The sequence below is a fragment of the Chlamydotis macqueenii genome, chromosome 4 (genome assembly GCF_036417535.1).
Source record: "Chlamydotis macqueenii isolate bChlMac1 chromosome 4, bChlMac1.mat, whole genome shotgun sequence".
Taxonomy (NCBI): Eukaryota; Metazoa; Chordata; class Aves; order Otidiformes; family Otididae; genus Chlamydotis; species Chlamydotis macqueenii.
Genome location: NC_141559.1, coordinates 24,864,768 through 24,872,716, shown reverse-complemented (window position 1 = coordinate 24,872,716; position 7,949 = coordinate 24,864,768).

Sequence of the window (7,949 nt, the reverse complement as noted above, 5' to 3'; positions counted from 1 at the left end):
CTGTGCTAGGCTCTGCTATTCTCTTAATTAACAGCCTGGGATTCATAACCCTCTGGGGTAGTCAGGGTTGGCATTCTGCCCACAACGCTCCACGTGCTCTTCTTGCATATGTGTGTAAACTAAGTGTTGCAGTGAAATTTATCAAATGCCACGAAGAATAGCAAAGAATAAATTATGAGAATCATCATTACCTTTACAGAATTATATTAACAACTTAGCTGTCCCATTTTCCTTCTGCAAGCTTATTTCAATTAGATTTCTTTTAAGAAAGTGAAAGTCTGTCATTAAAATAAATCAGTAAAACAATTGTTTGGGTATTATCAACAAATAATGAGATTCAGAATTATCACCCCTGTAACATATGACCTCTGAGCTGATATAGAAAGCACATAGACTTCTCTTTATATGACCATACATTGGTTTCTGTGGCATGTGGGCCAAATGTTTCTTCTTGTGACAGTCTCTGCACAGGAAATCTCACAGGAACCAGGAATAAGATCTCTTTTCTTATTCTCAAGCTGCTTTATCTTTTCTTCTTACTCCTCCTTTGGCTTCATTTCTCCAGTCAGAAGAGAAAATTAAGATAACTGCTCTGTGATTTCTAATACAATGTGTTTCTCACACAAGGCTGCATTGTTGTCTGCTCCAGACACGGTCAGCATGGTCTTTGTAGCCCAGGCTGCAGATTCTCTTCTTTTACCCCATGAAAAGCCTTCACAGAGCACCTTTGGAGGGTTTCCTCCAGTTTTAATTTATCCATTTCACTTACACTTCAGACATACTCTGGTCTCAAACAACTGATCAATTTCTGTGGCAGGAGATTAAATATTTTACGGTTGGTTGGCTGTTGTTTTTTTTTTTACAGGCACAGTAGAATCTATCTGGTTATTCTCCTCACCCAGCCGTTTGAGATTACATGAGCCCATCTAAGGCCATAAGAAGGGAAGCTGTTCCAAGGCCCTTCTTTCCAACCATGGAGCCTGGTCCTGATTCAGCACAGCCTGCGGGCACATGCTCCGTTCCCACTGTCTTCCAGTACAAGATGAGCATGTGCTGATTTATGCTAAAGCCAACCACATCCTGGGCTACATCAAAAGAAGCGTGGCCAGCAGGTCAAGGGAGGATGATTCTTCCCCTTTACTCCACTCTTGTGAGACCCCACCTGGAGTACTGTGTCCAGCTCTGGAGCCCCCAACATCAGAAGGACATGGACCAGTTGGAGAGAGTCCAGAGGAGGGCCACAAAGATGATAAGAGGGCTGGAGCACCTCTCCTATGAGGACAGGCTGAGAGAGTTGGGGCTGTTGAGCCTGGAGAAGAGAAGGCTCCAGGGAGACCTTATAGTAGCCTTCCAGTACCAAAAGGGGGAGAAACTCTTTATCAGGACCTGTTGTGATAGGACAAGGGGTAATGGTTTCAAAACAGAGGAAGGTAGATTCAGACTGGTCATAAGGAAAAAAATTTTTACTATGAGAGTGGTAGAACACTGGTGGTAGATGCCCTATCTCTGGAGGCGTTCAAGGCCAGACTGGACAGGGCCCTGAGCAACCTGATCTAGTTGGAGACGTCCCTGCTCCTTGCAGGGGGGTTGGACTAGATGACCTTTAAAGGTCCCTTCCAACCCAAACTATTCTACGATTCTATGATTCTGATTTTACCTTGGAAGCCGATGGGATTTAAACATGTGCATACACGTACCGTAGGATCAACAAGCGTGTCACAGCTTCTGCGCCTTCCAGTGCAAGGAGGAAAACACTACACAGACCAGTGTAGGCCCATAATATTGCCATGTAAACAATGCTCACCCACATTCCCAAGCTGTGTTATTTATGTCCCCAGAATTGCCAGCTTTACTGGAGGGGATTTGACTGATCTCAAATGCCAGTGCCTGGCCATCACAAGAATTAAGTACTCCATTGTCATTGAGAGAATTGTTAGAACTGCGATCCAGTTTCAGAAGTCTTTTTGTTAAGAAGACAGAAAAATGCAACATTCTCTGCACCCTAGACAATTAAAAGGAAACACCCTATAAGATGCTGAGAGCCTACAACTGTCACTTAGTAAGCAATGAGGCTGCTTCTTGAGGTAATTAATATCCCTTTTTTTTTTTTCAAAAAAAAAACCAAACCAAACCAAAACAAAACCACCCCATTTTTCCTGCTCTGTATCAGAGGTTGAAGTTTTGAACAGCATCTCACTTGCATGGACCAGGACTTAAAAAAATGACCTGTGCTATGACACATCTCTCCCTACGTCCTTTGCTCGGACTCACTGAGCCATAGCTGTTGACATGCGAGAATGGCTGTCGCCCTCATCGTGTCACACCGACGTGATTTGTCAGGGATGTTGCCGGTCACCCACTGATTACAAGCCAAAGTCTCCGACCTCCTGGCTCAGCCAGTGGTTACAAGTACATCAAGTAGGACAAAGGTGTCCCTTAACATCCAAATAAACCATGAGAATATAGCCCGACTGCATGTTGGTGTTAACAAAACACATGGAGTATTTTTATCTCTGGAAAGCTATTTCCTATTTGTAATACTACTTGAAACCGCTTCCAAGTCTTCATTTGATGTTACTTGTATTCATATATTTTATGTGTCTTGTTTTCATTTTCCAAACATGTTTATTAAAAAATGCTCTCAGGGTAATGGCCCTTGTGGTAGGAATTTCTGTTTTGGGGGAAGAATACCAGAGTTGGAGGGTTTTGCCAGCAGGATGTGAAAGCTGAAGGAAATAACAATGACTGGGGCTAGAGATTTGTCACAGGGAGTTAGAATGCGAAAATTTACAGTCTGGCCATGAGACAGTCCAGGCTAAAGCCATGAATTTATAAGAAGCATTGCCAAAAGCTGGATATTATTATTTTACTCAAACTCTGTTTTACTTTGCATGAAAAAAAAATGTGAATTGCCAGAGACTTTGGCTCTGCAGATAGAGGAGAAAGGGCAGAAGAGCCACCTCTGTCTCCACTGCTCTTCCCATCCTGGCTGAGGAGTGGGAAGCATGCATGACCTTCCCTGGAGAAATCATGGGAATTCAACTACCTCGAACATCATAGGGAGAGTTTCTGCTTGCTCGGGAACTCCCCTCAGGGAACTTCACTCAGTGCTGCGGGCACAGGCTCTGCTGACTTCAAAGGAGCACCAAACGGGCTGGGACCCACTCTCACACTGACACGCCGTCCTCCAGCCTGGCAAGAAATAGCTTCATTCCTTAGCTCTGCATCCACCAAGCGGGTGCAAGAACTTGTGGCTCGGGAGGTGCAGGGCTTGTAGATTCCTGCTCCTCTCCAGATAACACAGCCTTGAAAGCGCCTGGCAAAGATTTTTGTAAAGCAAAGGCTTTATGCTCCTTTATGCTTGTATTGTCCCAGTGACCTTAATTGTTGGTGGGGTTTTAATTGAATGAGAGAAAAGAGTACGATGTCTAGATCTGCTGGAAAATTACTTGCGAGACCTCTGGATCTGTATTTGCACATAAGTGGCCACTTATATTTATTGCTTTACATATGGTCACAATCCAACAAATCACTCAAGCATGTGAATAACTTTAAGCATGGAAGTGGTCCCCCGTGAGCCAGTGGAACTACCACCACACTAAATATACACATCAAGTGATGAGTCCGGCTCCACCCTCGTGTTTTCCCCAAGCGCTGCCATTTATCCACGTACACACCCAGCAGGCCAGGGGCTTGTTCCTCGGGTTCCTTTCCAACTGCATAAACCTCCATCACGGACTTAAACTGTGGGCTGCGTTGATTGCTGCACTCATCGATCCTTGCCCATGCCTAACCGCCGAGGCTGCGCAGCACTGCACTCCCTTCGGATTAAATAGTCTTTCTTTTTTTTTCCTTTAATCCGGAGTAAAATATGTAACAAATTTGCAGGGAGGGGAGCCTTGCTGAGTTTTAGAGGACCTTGCTGCCATATATGAGTATCTCTTCCTATCACACACACGGGGGCACGGTCCTCCGCGGGGGTGGGAGCAGCAGGGACATCTGCGGGCCGCCCCACCTTTGCTAGCCCCGGCTAGGGTGGGCGCGGTGGCTCCGACCACCCCGGAGGGCTAAGAGTCCTGTCTGTCCCGCCTGGTTTTCTCCCTCCCCGCAGTTTGGGAGGAGCGGGACGGCCCCGGCGCCCTCGACGGCTGAGGCTGCCGGCACCTGGGGGGTCCCCGGTCCCCCCGCGGGAGAGCCCGCATCTCTTCCCGGGTATGCGGGACCGAGGTGCGGACCGCACACGGCCGGCGAGATTTCGGGGGAGGAGGGGAGAGGGGAAGCGGGGAGATGGCAAATACTCTGTAGCAAGAATAAGACATGAGGCCGGGAGCACTAAGCGCATACCAAGATTTATGTGTGGACTTTACAGGACAGTTTACTGCAACCTGGCAGATTATTTCAGTTTTGTAGGTAGCGCTTTACACGGCGGGGCCGCTCCAGCCGGTTAATGTTCAGCGCGAGCCAGGCTTGGCGCTGGGCACAAGCCGTCCTCGCAGCGCCCAGCGGCCTCGCAGCCCCCGCAGCGAGGGAAGTGGGGGGAAAAAAACCCTTTTAAAAAAAAAAAGGTCAGACGGAAGAAGAGACCAGAAGGCGATCGCCCCCCCAGCCCCAGATTCCCCGATTCACCGCTGCGGTCTGTGCGGAGCCGTGCGGGGTCCAGCCGCCGGAGCATCCCCCCGCTTGTGCGTGTGTGTATATGTGCGCGTGTATGTGTAACACGTGTGCATGTGCAACATACAAATGTGTGTGCGTGTGCGTATATACATGCGGACGTAAATCTAAGCCTTTCCCGGCGGCACTCCGGCTCGGTGGGTCTCTCCCACACTCACGCTTGCACACGCACACACACGCGGGAACTGGGCTCTCACTCGGCTCTTTCCCCAGCGCCGCGGCTGGGGTCTGAGGCCGAAGCCGTCGCTGCTCTTCCTCACTGCCGGAGCCAGGCATCCACAGGGTCCTGCCCCCGGCTGGGCTGCTGGGGACTTTGTGTGGTTTGGGGCTTCTTTTCTTCTTTTTTTTTTTTTTTTTTTTTTTTTTTTTTTGCCGGGAAGGCCGCAGGGGCCGTGGCCGTGCGGAGCCAGGGTCGGCGCAGTGTCCACCCCCACCCCCTTCCCCGAGGAGGAGGCAGGGCCGGTGGCAGCCGTAGGGGAGAAAGACAACAAACACCCAACCCCCCCAGCCCCAAAACCGCGGGCCGAGCAGAGGGAAATAATTCGCAGAGGCCAGGCGGGCAGCGCGGAGCCCCCTGCGCCCCTCGCGCAGAGGCGCGCAGCATCGGCTGCGCTGTTCCCGCTCCAGGGCCGCGCTCACGAAAAGCCCCCTCAAACGCCTTTTTTTTTATTAAACAGAAAAAAAAAAAAGAGCTCACCGCTGAAAATTTGCAAGTGAGGGTTTCTTTTATTTTTTCCTCTCTGAGAAGAAGATGCAGGCGACTGGAGAAATTAATTCCGAAAAGGGCTCGTATTTAGAAAACTTCAGGTTTAGCAATCAATTAGGCCGGCGTTGTACGGGCTCCGAAGGCGTAAATCCGTCCGCGCTCGTGGATTATTGACTGTGACGGGCTGTCGGGTACGGAATATTCAGACCTGCACGCGTGTCACACGCGTACCAAGGCAGGCATTTATCAAGGTGAATTATATGCCCCGAAAACGCGTAGGTATTAGCGCCAGCGTGCCCTGAGCCGCTCCCCTGCCCTGTCTCCTCGGTTTGAACCCCACTCGCAGCCGCCTCCGCGCTCACGCAGGGCTGCCAGCGGGGGACAGCGCGCTGCACCCCCCCCCCCCGACTGCCCCCGCCTTCAGCGGCAAAACGGCTTCGTGGAAAAAATTCCTCGGGCCCAAAAGCCAACTATTTTTCCGAGGAAGTTATTTCCCTCAAAAAATGCTAATCAGTCTCGGGGGGGGTGGTATTTTATTTTACGGGTATAAATAAATGTACAGGTACGCAAAGGTCGGTATCTAGCTGATTTAGGGACCCGTACATAAAAGCAACGCAAAGAGAGGGAAGCGCACAGAAAATAACCCAAAGCTGAAGTACCCCTGTTCAAGTTTAATTTTCACCTTTGCACGCGCGCCGATCCGGCTGCCAGGGCCCTGCGCACGCCGCCGGGGTTCAAAGTGCGGGAAGGCACCGGCCGCAAACAAAAGAGCGGAGCCGAGCCGGGACGGGGGCCCGAGGGGGCTCGGGTGGGGATGTGGATGGGGATGTGGATGGGGATGGGGATGTGGATTGGGATGTGGATTGGGAGGCAGACGGCGCTGCCCGCTGCGCAGCGGGAGGGCCGGAGCGGCCGTCCCGCGGGCCCGAGGAGGCCAGGGGGGTGCCAGCCCGTCGTTTAACCCCTCTCCCCCCCGCGCTTTTCTAAATAGATATTTTGCAAGTGCCTCATTTAGTTGTGGCTTCCCCCCCCACACCTCTTTACGGCCTCCATTGTTCCAGGTTCGCGCTGCCACCGCCGATAAGGGGAAGCAAAGCCCCCGGGGAAAAAAAAAAAAAAAAAGAAAAGAAAAGAAAAGAAACAAAATGAAAAAACACGACCCAAGATTTTGATTTACGACCTAATCAAAACATTATATCTTTGGTCAAGTGCCGCAGAAAAATGATGACCCTCAAGGCTTCAGCTAGGGGGAGAAAGAGAAATTCAGATTACACTCGGAGTGATTTATGCCCTCTCTGAGCAGTCATGTTGATTTCTCATCGTTTGAGCCATTACACAGTACAGTGGAAAACTCTGATCCACTATTTTGTGGATCCGGAAACGGTATATAATATTCTTCTAAAGGTATATGCGCATAGTACATATTTTCTATATATTATTTCTCCGCGCACACTCAAATTCTAAATATATACACGGACATTTTATAGATATATATGTGTATGTATATATATATGAGAGAGGACTATAAATAACCAATGCCACCGAGAAGAAACGAGAGCCGAAAAGAGCGTGCAAAATACCGTGCCGATACCCGCAGCGACCCTCTCGCTGATTTCCAAGCCCGTCCTGCCGGGAAGGTTTGGGCAGAAAAGCACTCACATTTCTCTGGCTTCCCTGGCCCCCGACGGGGGGATCCCGGGCTGCCAGCCCCTCGCCATAGTCGCCCCCAGACCTTCCACCCGCGGCCCAGCGAGGAGGAGGAGAAAGAGGAGGAAGGGGACATTTTTGGAAGGCACTGGCACTCACCCGGGTGAGGTGTTGACACACGGTGCGGAAGAAACCGAGGGAAGCGCGGAGCTGGGTGGGGGTGGCGGCGAGGCCGGGCACGCCGGGGGAGGGGATGGGGGGCAGCCCGCCTCTTCCCCCCATCCCAAGCACAGAGGCTTTTTCTCTCCGCCGACCCTCTAGCAACGACACAGAGAAGAAAGGAAAACCGAAAACCAGGTTAATTTAGAAAAAAAAAAAACCCAAAACAAAACAAGCGGGAAAAAAAAATAAAATAAAAATCAGATGAGGAAAAAAGAAGGGGGCAAAGGTAGTAAAAATGAGGTGGGGGGAAAAAAAAAAGTGGGGGCTAAGGCCTGCCCCACAATGGGAACGCGGTGGGGATTCCCGCTTTCAGGTGTGGGGGGGGGAGATTTTTTTTCCCCTTGGGACACCTCCTCCTCCTCGGCTTCCCCAGCGGCTCTTCCCAGCCTGACAAAAGCGCGCAAGGAAAGCGCAAAGGCCGCGCAACCCCCTCCCCCCCGGCCGCTGTGAATGTCCTCCCTGCCGTCCCCTGCGCACCTCTCCGCCTAACGCGCCCGCGGAGTTTCTTCCTATCTCAATCTTCCCTCCGGTTCCTGCCGCCTCAGCCCCCTCCCACAGCCCCCAGCCCCTCCTTGCCCGCCCGGGGCGTGAGGCGATGGGAGGGCTGAGCAGCAATTCATCTTGATTTGTTTCAATCGCCCGGCGATGGCCAAAGTTATAATCCTGTATAATTTCACGAACAAGCAGGTTGAGAAAGAACGGC